Below are 13,537 nucleotides of genomic sequence, written 5' to 3'. Positions count from 1 at the left end.
AGAACTGGAAGTGCAATACGTGTATACAGGCGGAATTCTGTTTAGTTCTTTCCCAGTTTTGTGTAACCGTTGAAGGAGTGTGCAAGTACCAGGTAGGAAGAGGTATCTTACATCATAGCGTTGAGTCGATAGCTAGCTGAAGGTAGTGTTTGCTGAACGAATCTGACTTTGTGTTTTTGCGTGTTTTGTGAGCTGTCGGTGTTAGCTGTACTCCCGTTTTGTTGCTGTAGTGGCTGGCGGAGGAAGATGTACGATCTGTTAGCGGTGAATATATTCCAGCCTTGTGTGCGGTTCTCGGTAAAAAATGGAAATGAGCGTATGGCAGCTTTGGCCGGGAGGCCACTACCGGGGAAGTTCAGCCGCCAAGAGCAAGTCTTATTTCATTCGACGCCACATTGCGCCGGGGATGAGGATGAAATGATGGTGAGGACAACACAACACTCAGTCCACGAGAGGAAAAAAATCTCTAATCCGGCCGGGAATCGAACCCGGGCCGCTTGCGTGGAAGGCAAGCACGTTACCACCCAGCTAAGCAGGAGGACGGTTCTGAGAATCTTCCTACGCGTAGTTAGTTAGTTACAGGACTTTTGGTTATACAGTTTGGAGCAGTGACAATTTTAAGTCTCATGGGTCAAAGTGAGATACTCAACATTACTTAGAGTGGTTTTAACAGGTTAGCTTTGCAAATAATTATGACATTACGAGAAGACGGCTCGCAGGGTAAAAGTAAGTGCTGAGTGACAGTTTGGTCGGCACAAGCAGCCTAAGCGAACAGAACTAGGAATGCGTGGCATCTATGTGCTTGAGCACTGAAAGAAGGCCCCGTGGTCTAGACTGTACAGGCTGGCTAAAATGGGTACAGATGACACCATGGCAGGGATTCCCCAGATGTTTACGTAATATTTCTAGTGAATGGGGAACCCCAGTTTATTATGAACGAAACGAAAAATGGAATGTAATTATTTTCAGCGGAATTACGCTACAGACCCTACATACACGATACAGAAAAACCAAGTAGTCCAGAGAAATAGCATTGATGAGACAACCTCATTCCAACTCGAAGCATAGCTGCTGAGTGCTTTTTTTGTACAACTTAATATTGTTTGTAATTAAGACATTAAAAGTAATAATTAATTCACTGGAGCAGTCTGAGCATACAACCCCCCATATTAAAACTGATTAAGTCAATAACACTCCAATAACCTCCATTTCAAAATAGGCATTGTATAAAGAACTACAGATGAGGTCATTAGAAACTAATATGCAAATGTAGTCACATGTCGCAAGTGGCAGGAATTTCCCAGATGTTTAACTAATATTTCTAGTAAATGGGGAACCCCAGTTTATTATTTCATAAGTATTTGCATCATATCGTAAGTTTTGTTACAAGGAAAGTAGGATGTAGCCATGCATTCATGAACTTTGTTAAAATTGTTTAATACTGATTTAATATTTTACTGAGAGATCGCAAAACAGCTACAAAATTTTCCCCGACGTCTACGGCATCATGAGTATGTATAATTAGCTTCAAATTTGAATGGTGGTCATTATTTAAGTAGCTAATTTGGAATCGTTGGTATGTGGCTTCACAGAGGACATTTAAGCATGACTGGAAGGTGTTTTGCAGATCGGTGATTCTGCAGTCAGTCTCTCTTTCTGTAGAGCTTTTGTTAACGTTGGTGAGCTGCATGCAGGTTAAATAATTTAACATTTGAGCCGACTTAGAATAATTTATGAGTGTCAGTTACGCAGTCTGTTTCTTCTCAAGACTTACAGCAACTGACTGCGTGTTTCGGTGATCGATTTTGCGTGACTGCATGAACTTAAATTTTGTTTGTGGAATATGAGGCAGGTGTGAAATGTGATTTTTTGCTGCCGTTGATATTTATATTCGAGTGCAATGGACTTGTAGCATATTATTCGTAGTGGTTGTTCAGAGCAGTGAATTTTAGTTTATTTTCAGATTGATAGTGGAAACTGCCCTTTCGGATTTTTAGTGTTCGCTGTCAAAAGAGGAATGAAACCAGATTAGGTTTAATGTCCCATCAACATCGAGATCATTAGAGACAGATCACAAGCTCGGAATGTTTCAAAGATGGAGAAGGAAATCGGCCGTGCCCTTTCAAGGGACCGCCTCGGCATTTGTCAAGATCGATTTAGGAAAATCACGGAAAACTTGAATTTAGATGGTTGGACGGTAATTCGAACCTCGTCCAGTGTGCTAACTTCCGCATCAACGCGCTCCGTGTTTGGCTGACTTTCGTGAGTCACTGTGCACTGAAACGAACTTTGCTCCCACGTGGTTTTTTATCTTCAATGCTCTTCTCGCACTACTTAATTACATAACAATATAATTAATTATTATTTAATTTTTTGTTTGATTCTGAAATTCGTGTGAGGCCACCATTCTCTTATGTCTGAACTTTATTTAATTAAACTTTATTTGTTTTAACATAATTGTAAGACAGAAAACGAAGTGACGGACCACGAAGGAATAATCCCAATCGGGTGGAAATCGGTATATGTGATGTTCGGTACGTGACAGACACATACGCCGGGGTGTCTCCAGACACGTCTTCGGCCTGGAACTCATTGACTGGAGTAGGTCTGTCTTCAGCGATGACTCCCGCTTCCATCTGATCCCCGATGACCAGCGAGGGTGTGTTGGGAGACGCCCGGAATACCGCACCGACTGTCGCTCGCGTTATGGCACGACAGTCAGATCTGGGTACCATTTCATATCATAGGAGCATCCCTTTGGTTGTCACGTGCGGCATCATTACAGCACAGCGATACGTCGGCGATAACATACGCCCCGTTTTGTTGCTCTTCATAGCAAACCATCTTGGGCTTACATTTCAGCAAGACAATGCCCGCTCGCACACGGCCGGAATTTCTACTGCTTGTCTTCGTGTTTGCTAAGCCCTACCTTGGCTAGCAAGGCCGCCGGATCTCTCCCCAGTTTAGAACTGCAGGAGCATTAAGGACATGGCCCTCTAACCACCTCGGGACTTTCTAACGCACCAATTGGACAGAATTTGGCAAGATATCCCTCAGGAGGACATCTAACACTACTGTCAGTAAGTGCGAAGCCAAATAACTGCTTGCATAAGGGCCAGAGGTGGAGCAACACATTATTGATATGCTCAATTTGTGACGCTCTTTCTCTTGGATAAATCATATAATTTTTCTGAAACTGTTATTATTTGTTTGTCATGTACATCACACCTACATGTTTCCCTCCCTTTCGGATATTTCCTACATGATATGTCTTCTTCTTTGTCTTAGAGTGTATAACATTGTTTTCGTTTACCATACCATTTTCTATATTACTTATAATTTTTTATTCCGCTAGTATGTTTATTTACTACAAGGGGAATAAGGATTGGTCCAGTGTTTAATGTACATGCTTCAAAGCGACGGAGTATGACCGACTCCTCAGATACCATAACCAGTCAAGCTATAAAATAATCAGATCGTGCATCATTGCTCATTCAATTAAGGGGCATGTAATACCACCGGTGTAGTTAATCCAAATCAAGCAATGAACGTTTCCAAGCAAGTCTGTGGAGTAACGCGTCGCGTGAGCTGCCTCCTTGAATTTTTTTCCTCTAATTATTATTCTAACTCCCTCGCTCCATTCGGGCGAGGGGGCTCTTCATCAAAGCGATTTAATATATCGGGGCAATTAGTACTACCGCAACCGAGCGCCTCCCCAATTGGCGGATAGAGGAATGCCTCCTAGATATAGGTGCTACCGAGGAAACGAAATATTCGGGGCGGACCAAAACTACTAGCAGCGTCTTTTCCGTCAGTGAGCGGCTGCAAAAGGCGTCTGCTCCACATGCCAGTGGCGGCTTCAACCAACCTCCTCATCTGGAAAGTCAGGCTGTACTCGGCCGCGTGCCATATATCCAGCTACTAAACATCATGATGGTACAACGAGAAAAATCTCATTACACCGGGCCCCAGTCAATAGACTGGGATCGTCGTGATCATCAGATTCCGGGGGCTCACGGACGTCATGAGAAGAATCGGAGCTTCTCAAAATCCCTCAACAAGACCAAACCCAAACACTACATCGGCGCACTCAACGTGAACACACTGATGAAGATAGGAAAGATGAAACAACTCACAGACACTATCGAAAAATTTCAAATCAAAATATGTGCACTGCAAGAACACGATTCACATACGAAGACCATTTCAACACGGAGAACTTTAGAATATACAAAGGAAACCATCGAGACAACTGAAAAACCTACGGCTTTTTGGCACAGAATTTGCAGTACACAGGTCCATCACGGACAGCATAACCGACTTTTCGTCACCAAACACACCATCACAGTGAAATCAGCCAGTAAATCCTACACAATGATCAAAACACATGCACCGACTAATGACTACAACAGGAAAAACCCGGACGAAATTGATGACTTCTGGACGACAATGGAAGAAACTATCAGGAAAATTCCTGCACATAGACTCAAAATAATACTGGGCGACTTCAACGCTAAATTCGGAAAAAAAGAACTACAGACATAACATAGGAAACCATACTCCACACAAGGACACAAACAAAAATGGAAAACACCTGATATACTTTTGCAAAAGCCACGACCTCACTATTATGTCAGCAAAATTCAAGAAACCAACACGGAAACTCGGAAATTCGCCAGCGGAAAGCAAGAACTACAAATCGACCACGTAACAGAAAGACTCACAAAAAGAAATTTCGAACATAGACACACGTAAAACCTATTTCGACTCAGACCACCACCTCCTACTACAGATCAGGATTCGTCTTTTGCCCAAGATAAAGCTCCAGAAAAACAAAATTGTTAAACAGATCCAGAATACCTTACTTTAAAACAGGCACAATTATTAGACAAAAGTAAAATGGAGAAAACGACAGACTGGACACAACTTTCAGGAAGAATCCGAGAAGCCATGAAACCAGCACAAGCATCACGCACAAGGAAACACCGTTGGTGGAACTACACATGTGACCAAGCTATTGCCCAACCAATCAGTGCATGGAAAAAAATTTAATAGCCATAAATCCCCAGAGAATTGGATGAATTTCCTGACAACACAGAAACAATCAAGCAAAATCATCCGCAGCGAAAAACGGCAGTATGATAAATGGCGACTGACGCAGATCGAATTGGACTTCACGAAGAACAATACAAGAAACTTCTACAGACCGTTCAGAGAAAATATGACTGGATATCAACCACTCAACTTGTGCTTCAGAAGATCGGATGGAACCCTAGATGCCAATACCAAAAACAATTGTGACATTCTGGCAAAGTACTTTGAAAAACTCCTCAACACCGACCCCCCTAGGGAAGAATTGATGACAGAAACGAGTACGTACGATCCAGATAGTGAACCTCAAACTCTAGAAGAAGTTAAAGAAATAATCAAGTCACTGAAGAATCGTAGAGCACCAGGAGAAGACTGCATCATCGCGGAAATCTGGAAGTTACAAGACCCAGAACTAACCAAAAACATCCACAGGAACTTGGAAGATATCTGGGAGGCCATGAAAACTCTTGACGACTGGAAAACTGCCCCGATACACCCACTACACAAAAAAGGTGACAAGACTGACCCGAACAACAACAGAGGAATATCCCTACTACCGTTCACATAGAAGATCCTCTCTAAAGCTTTACTAAACAGACTAGAATGCCAGACCGACCACTTGATTGGGGAGGCCTTGTGCGGAACAAATTTGGAACCTGAAAATGATTTTACAACACAAACAGAACATGATCATTACCTTTGTCGACTTCAAAAAGGCGTATGACTCTATCGACTTGAAAACTCTCTTCAAAATCTAGCTGAATACAGACAACAAAACATGGACGATCACAGACCAAACCTTGACCAAAACGACCTCCAAAGTAAAGTACTCTGGGGAACTATCAGAGCCCTTTAAAATTCGCAGACGTGTCCGACAAGGCGATGGCCTCTCAACTCTCCTTTTCAATCTAGTGTTAGATAAGGTAATAAAAGAATGGGAAATATCACAACAGGGGATAACCTTAGGAAACCCAGAGATTAAATGCCTGGCTTTTGCAGACGATTTGGCGATTGTCACGAAAGGTATAAACGAAACAAAGGAAGCTATTGAAAAACTACACGAAATCGCTTCCAAAATTGGCTACAGATCTCTCACGAAAAGGCACAGTTTATGAGCACAAAGAAACTCACATCCCTGAACACAAAGTACGACACGATTTACAAAACGGCAAACTTCAAATACCTCGGTAAAACACTACAAATGAGCGGACGTAACAGACACTCAAACGAAGAAAGAAAAACTAAACTGGACAAGGCATACAAAGTAGTGTGGAATCATTAGAACAAGACGTCTATCTCACAAAAAGCCAAATTACGCCACTACGACAAGGTTGTGCTCCCCGAAGCACTGTATGCAGCCGAGACTACACTAATCCTAGCGCATACACGTATCAGACAACTAGATAAAGTAGAACGGAAAATACTTAGAAACATATTTGGCGCATCTAACAGCAATGGAATATAGGTCAAGAAACCTACAGAGGAACTATACAAACATATGGAGACAATCCCAGAAAAGATTAGAAAACGCAGACTACAGTCCTATGGACAACCTATACAGAATGCCATCACACAGACTGACCAAACAGATCTTTGACTGGGTAACACTTGAAAAAAAGAACTGAGTTGCAGAGGCAAAAAACAACCTCAACCAACTCAACATCACACCAGACGCAATAAACGACAGAATAAAATTCAGAAACATCATTAAGAAAAGTAAACTACATGAGATACACTGTGACAAACGAACAGGCGTAAAACGGACCGAAGAACGCAAACAAGATCACACCCGCAGGATGAAAGAAATATGGGCAACCAAAAAGGCAACCAAGATAAAGCCGAAGACACAAAGCCGACAAGAAGCATGGGCAGAGGACCGGAAACAGAGACAGAGCGAGCGAATGAGGGAAGTTTGGGCAGCAAGAAAGGCAGAAAAAAGAATTGGCCATGTGGTTTAGTCCAACTGCGCTCTTTAAGGGTAAAACACCATATTTGTGTGTATGTGTTTGTGTGTAATGAGAATGAAAATCAAAATTTAGAGCTTTTTTGTTAAAAATCAAAGATGGACAGTTAAAAAAACGAAAATATATTATACATACAAACTAGACTCTCGCTAATCCGGTCATTCCTGGCACATACGGATGCCGGATTAGCAGAACTGCCAAATTATTGAGTGTCTGAAATTTATTTTATTCATTTATTTTGTTTTTTATTTATTTTGAAAACAAAGGTGATATAGTGTACTGTACTTTATTAAACCGAAGGCTACAATTTTCAAACATAGAGGATAGACTTTATTATATCCAAAAATACCTCAATTTCCATGGAAAACTTAGCCCTTGAGTGTATATTGTAAATAATTATACAGTCGTATCAATCACTATGAAACATGTCCCTAATTTTTAACTCTCGCAATGATGATACGCAACGGTGGCACGCTTTATAACGTAACTGCTTTACAAGCTTTACATCGGTACTGCATGTATCTGGCTATTGCATAACGTACTCCTGGAAAACCTCGACAGCTTCAGCACCAGGAGTGTGAGAAATCTTCATGCTCTCTCCTCCTGTGTCCTCTTCTTCATCACTTTAATCATTACTTTCTTGCACACTTTTGATTGCTTCTTCATCTGTAAAAGTTTGGTCCGTGTTACAGTTTTCCTCAGTCAGCCACTTAGTGACATCTTCATCATCAATTTCTTCTCCTTCTGGAAGGTTGTGGAACATGTCAGTGTACGAAGTAATTGATAATTCTGAATTGACTGGCTCATCGCTGTCACTCACTACTGGATCCAACTCGGCATCAATGGATGGCCACAATTTTCTCCAGCTCTTCATTATGGCAGCGCTCTCCACTTTATCCCATGCTTCGGCTGCTTAGAAAACAACATCACGTACGTTAAATGCTTTCCAAGCCTTCAGCATAGTCTCGATAGAGTGTTTCCACTTTCGTTCAGCAAGGAGACGAGAAGTTAATGTCGATAATGACGTTTAATTGATTCCAAAATTCCCTGGTCCATGGGCTGAATTAGGGCTGTCACATTGGGCGGGAGAATGATTGCTTGTATACCATCGAACTTTAGAGAAACGTCTGAAGGATGATTGGGAGCATTGTCAGTTATAAGGCTAGCTTTTAGTGGAAGGTTTTCTTTTGTGATGTCGTCAGTCATACGATCACACCGCCGCCTGAGAGATCGATCCGCCGGATGCGATTCTCTCGATAAACGGAACAGAAGAACGGCTGTGTTAGCCAAAGAGTACACAGATGCTCCCCGCGATGCGCCGCTAGGCCACTTCATGTGCTGCAGGAGAGTAGTGCAGTGTTGTGCCAGTCTACAGTTCGTACCGCGCTCAATGGTCAGCCAGCGCCGATGTTAGCCAGCGTCTGCAGCTCAGTCATTGCTGCCATCAAGTCTTTGTAGCTCCGTTCCAAGTTAGCCTTCAAATTCATCGGATTCGACATTAAAGATTATGAGAGATTAATTCTTCACTGCAAGATCTGTGACTTGTAAATTATGTCATTTTACAGACGCTTAGTCTAGTTGCGTCTTTTATAATTGTCAACCAACTGATCATGGACTACAGCAAAGTTAAATAATATATACTTTCTTATTTTGTACTCCTGCTAATTAATTGTGTTTTCCTGTTGTATCTATAATGCAGTCTTGGCATAGTAGAACCCACGTTTACAACTCCTTGGATACCTCGTATTTCTCACCTCATGTTGATGGACTCGATTATGGTGGAAGATCGAGAGTCATCATCCTTCTTTAGCCCTTTTCTCACTGCTGGTACGAACGTTTCATGGAGCCACCGAGAGAATATTCGTCTGTCCACCCACGCTTTCTTCTGAGCGCAATACTGCACTGGTACAATATTTATGTCAGTGTGTTGAAAACAACGTAGATGCTGGGATTTTCAGATCACCATAAGCGGTAGTTTATGACTCGCGTTTTCATTTCAACACGCCACTAATGTTACGCGCTGTTTCTGTTGCTTGTAACCACGAGCTTCCTTCTCGTTACTAGCAGCTAATGTTTTTGAAGGAAGTACCTTGTAAAAGAGTCCTGTTTCATCAGCACTATACAAGGCATCAGCAGTTAAATCTTCCTCTATTATCTTCCGTATCTTGTTTACAAACTCAACGGCATCCTTATCGTTAGGTGAGCGACTTTCCCCGGTGACTGTCAGTTGCCGAGTGCAGTGTCATTGTTTCCAGTTTGATAGCCAACCTTCGCTCGCTGCAAACAAGTTACTACCGCCAAGTTGTTCGTTAAATGCAGCTGCTTTTTCCTTTATAGTCGGGACACTGATTGGAATTCCTTTACTGAGTTGTTGTATGAACCATCTATAAATAGATACGTCCAGTTCTTCATTCTCACTCTTTCACATAAACTTCCGTTTTCCCAATTCACTATCCATTTGTGTTGAGTAATGCCGAATAACATCGTCTTTCTTTTTGATGTCATAAATAGTTGCTCGTCCAACACTGAACTGAAAAGCAATAGCATTCTGCGAAGAACCTCGATTTAACTTATCTAAAATTTCGAGTTTCTGCTTGAGGTCTAGCGTAACGTGTTTCCTTTTAGAAGACATGATGGAGAGGGAAAAGGAGAGAGGAGCCCTGACGTGGAGTGGGAAAGATGAAGAAGAGTTAAGGTTGGTAGGACGGATAAATATGGGGGCGGATCTCGTTGCTAGGAGAGGGAGTTGGTTGAAGTTGCTTTGCAATTCGATATAGTGTGTGTGTAGGTGTAGAAACATAGGAATCTAGTTTTCAGATAGTATAGGAGACGCGAAGGTGCTAGACGTGTGTGAGGCGGGGTGGAAATTTAATGACATGGTAGAGTATCCATGTGAGGGAAGGTAAGTGCGTGGCGTACCAGGATTTGTAGGAACTTTGGTGGGGTGGAGATCCACGTAACCTTTGCATAGCAGAGGATTGTTGGGTCAGCTTTTTGTAGGTGTGGAGAACAGTGGAGGTGTTTAATCCCCAAGTTAGCCTGTTGGTAGTTTTAGTGTATTGTGGGTTTTCTGCTGGATGTTTAATAGGTGAGGTTTCCGCACTAGCTGCCAGTCGAGGGTTAGTCCAAGATGTTGTAGTGTGTTAATTAACTGGATAGGACGTCTGTAAAAGATGAAGTAGAAGTCATGGCGGTGGAATGTACTGGTGATTCTCCCTACGGTTGTTGCCTGTGTGCCGGCCGGGGTGGCCGAGCGGTTCTAGGCGCTACAGTCTGGAACCGCGCGACCGCTACAGGCATGGATGTGTGTGACGTCCTTAGGTTACTTAGGTTTAAGTAGTTCTAAATTCTAGAGGACTGATGACCTCAGCAGTTAAGTCCCATAGTGCTCAGAGCCATTTGAACCCTTTTTTTGTTGCCTGTGTATTGGAGGGGTGGATCTTGAGGAACCATTGGTTACACCAGAAGATAAACTGATTTTGGTAGATATGGAGGCATGGCTGTCGCCTCATTGGGTTCGATCAGGTTTTTGTAGGTGTGGAGAATAGTGGGGGTATTTATTCCCCAAGTTGGCCTGTTGGTAGTTTCAGTCTATTGTGGGCTTTCTATCGCTTGCACCTTGTCCCGCGGTTACGCGGGGTCAGCCATGGTTACCCGGACTTGGCATGTTAATTTTAAGAGGTGGCCAGATGCCCTTCCTGCCGCCACCCCGTACCCCCCAGGACGGAATTAGTGTACCCCAGCTGTCTGCGTCTAGTGTAAATCGTGAAATACCGTGAAAGTGTTTCAAATGTCTGTGGGTTGTGTAACTGAGTCGGGACGTGGATACCAGCCCGGTATTCACCTAGTAAGATGTGGAAAACCGCCTAAAAACCACATCCAGGCCGGCCAGCACACCGGCCGTCGTCGATAATCCGCCGGGCGGATTCGATCCGGGGCCGGCGCGCCTACCTGAGTCCAGGAAGCAACGCGTTGGCGCTCACGGCTATCCTGGCGGGTGTTATTGTGGGCTTTCTGCTGGATGGTTAATAGGTGAGGTTTCCACGCTAGCTGCCGGTCGAGGGTTAGTCCAAAATGTTGTAGTGTGTTAGTTTACAGGAGACGACGGTGGTAAAAGGTAAAGTAGAAATGGGTGGATTTGGAGGGACGGTTGTTGCCTCTTTTACGATTTGTACGTCGATCCCTGCAGATGGCTGGCGAGTCCCGGAGTGGGACATGCTCCGCCCGTAATGCGACCTCACTCGGGCGTCTGGCTGTCTGGCGCGGCGGCCCTGCTTCGGGTCCATTACGCAGCATCTGCATAATGAGTGGGACGTACAGAGGGCGCGGCGCGGTCAGCCGCGCGTGTGACGCGCTGCGGCCGCAGGCCCCCGCCGCTCTGCCAGTCAACCGTGCTGCCATCTGCTACACGTGACCGAGCCGGCCCGCGGCGCTTGCTGATGCCAGCTCATATGTCAGCGCCGGCGCTCAGCACGTGAAACGGCTCCTAATGGGCACTGTCTGTGCCCCTAGCAGTACAAATACGCCCGTACTTGCCACGAACATGCCTTCAATTATCACAATTTTTATTGAATAGTATTTTGACTCTGTATTACTACGACCAAGAATTCGGCTTTCATGCCATTGTCAAGTACAGTACTAAACGTTCATGGATCATTAACATGTTAATGGTCTAAGAACTTTTAGCACTGTATAACTTTCCCACTGAGTCAAACGAACATTGCACACTGATTTCATTAAATCTTTCTCAGTCAGTCTATGCATATTTCTCATAAACATAACACCCTTCTTTATTATTATATTCTATACCCTAGAACGATACAGATAGACGTACCGTAGGTGCAACCAGAACGGAGCGGTATCTGTTGAGAGGCCAGACAAACGTGTGGTTCCCGAAGAGGGGCAGCAGCCTCTTCAGTAGTTGCAGAGGCAACAGTCTGGATGATTGACTGATCTGGCCTTGTAACATTAACGAAAACGGCCTTGCTGTGCTGGTACTGCGAACGGCTGAAAGCAGGGGGGAAACTATAGCCATAATTTTTCCCCAGGGCATGCAGCTTTAAGGATGTAGAGTCGTATATCACTAGGGGTAAGATAAATGCAGCCTACAGGAAAATTAAAGAGACCCTTGGAGAAAAGAGAACCACCTGCATGAATGTCAGGACCTCAGATGGAAACCCAGTTCTAAGCAAAGAAGGGAAAGCAGAAAGGTGGAAGGAGTATATGGAGGGTCTATACAAGGGCGATGTTCTTGAGGACAATATTATGGAAATGGAAGAGGATGTAGATGAAGATGAAATGGGAGATACCATAGTGCGTGAAAAGTTTGACAGAGTTCTGAAAGACATAAGTCGAAACAAGGCCCCGGGAGTAGACAACATTCCATTAGAACTACTGATAGCCTTGGAAGAGCCAGCCTTGACAAAACTCTACCATCTGGTTAGCAAGATGTATGAGACAGGCGAAACACCCTCAGACTTGAAGAAGAATATAATAATTCCAATCCCAAAGAAAGCAGGTGTTCATAGATGTCAAAATTACTGAACTATCACTTTAATAAGCCACGGCTGCAAAATACTAACACGAATTCTTTACAAACGAATAGAAAAAGTGGTAGAAGCCGACCTCGGGGAAGATCAGTTTGGATTCCGTAGAAATCTTGGAACACGCGAGGCAACACTGACCCTACGACATATCTAAGAAAATAGATTGGGAAAAGGCAAACCTACGTTTCTAGCATTTGTAGACTTGGAGAAAGCTTTTGACAATTTTGATTGGAATAGAATGAGATTTTCACTCTGCAGCGGAGTGTGCGCTGATGTGAAACTTCCTGGCAAATTAAAACTGTGTGCCCGACCGAGACTCGAACTCGGGACCTTTGCCTTTCGCGGGCAAGCGCTCTACCAACTGAGCTACCGAAGCACGACTTAGGCCCGGTACTCACAGCTTTACTTCTGCCAGTACCTCGTCTCCTACCTTCCAAACTTTACAGAAGCTCTCCTGCGAACCTTGCAGAACTAGCACTCCTGAAAGAAAGGATATTGCGGAGACATGGCTTAGCCACAGCCTCGGGGATGTTTCCAGAATGAGATTTTCACTCTGCAGCGGAGTGTGCGCTGATATGAAACTTCCTGGCAGATTAAAACTGTGTGCCCGACCGAGACTCGAACTCGGGACCTTTGCCTTTTGCAAAGGTCCCGAGTTCGAGTCTCGGTCGGGCACACAGTTTTAATCTGCCAGGAAGTTTGATTGGAATACTCTCTTTCAAATTCTGAAGGTGGCAGGGGTAAAATGGAGGCCATTTACAATTTGTACAGAACCAAATGACAGTTATAAAAGTCGAGGGGCATGGAAGGGAAGCAGTGAAGCAGTGGTTGAGAAGGGAGTGAAGCAGGATTGTAGCCTGTCCCCAACGTTATTCAATCTGTGTATTGAACAAGCAGTAAAGGAAACAAAAGAAAAATCCGGAGTAGGAATTAAGA

The 13,537-nt window shown here is 43.8% G+C and overlaps 1 non-coding gene across 1 annotated transcript; it reads right to left on the bottom strand.

Moving 5' to 3' along the window:
• Positions 1 to 12,903: 12,903 nt before the first annotated feature.
• Trnas-cga lies at positions 12,904 to 12,978 on the bottom strand. Its single transcript has one exon. It is a non-coding gene; the product is annotated as a tRNA-Ser (tRNA).
• Positions 12,979 to 13,537: the final 559 nt, after the last annotated feature.

Source organism: Schistocerca piceifrons, chromosome 2, assembly GCF_021461385.2.
Source record: "Schistocerca piceifrons isolate TAMUIC-IGC-003096 chromosome 2, iqSchPice1.1, whole genome shotgun sequence".
Lineage (NCBI taxonomy): Eukaryota > Metazoa > Arthropoda > Insecta > Orthoptera > Acrididae > Schistocerca > Schistocerca piceifrons.
This window is presented reverse-complemented; position numbering and strand designations above follow the sequence as displayed.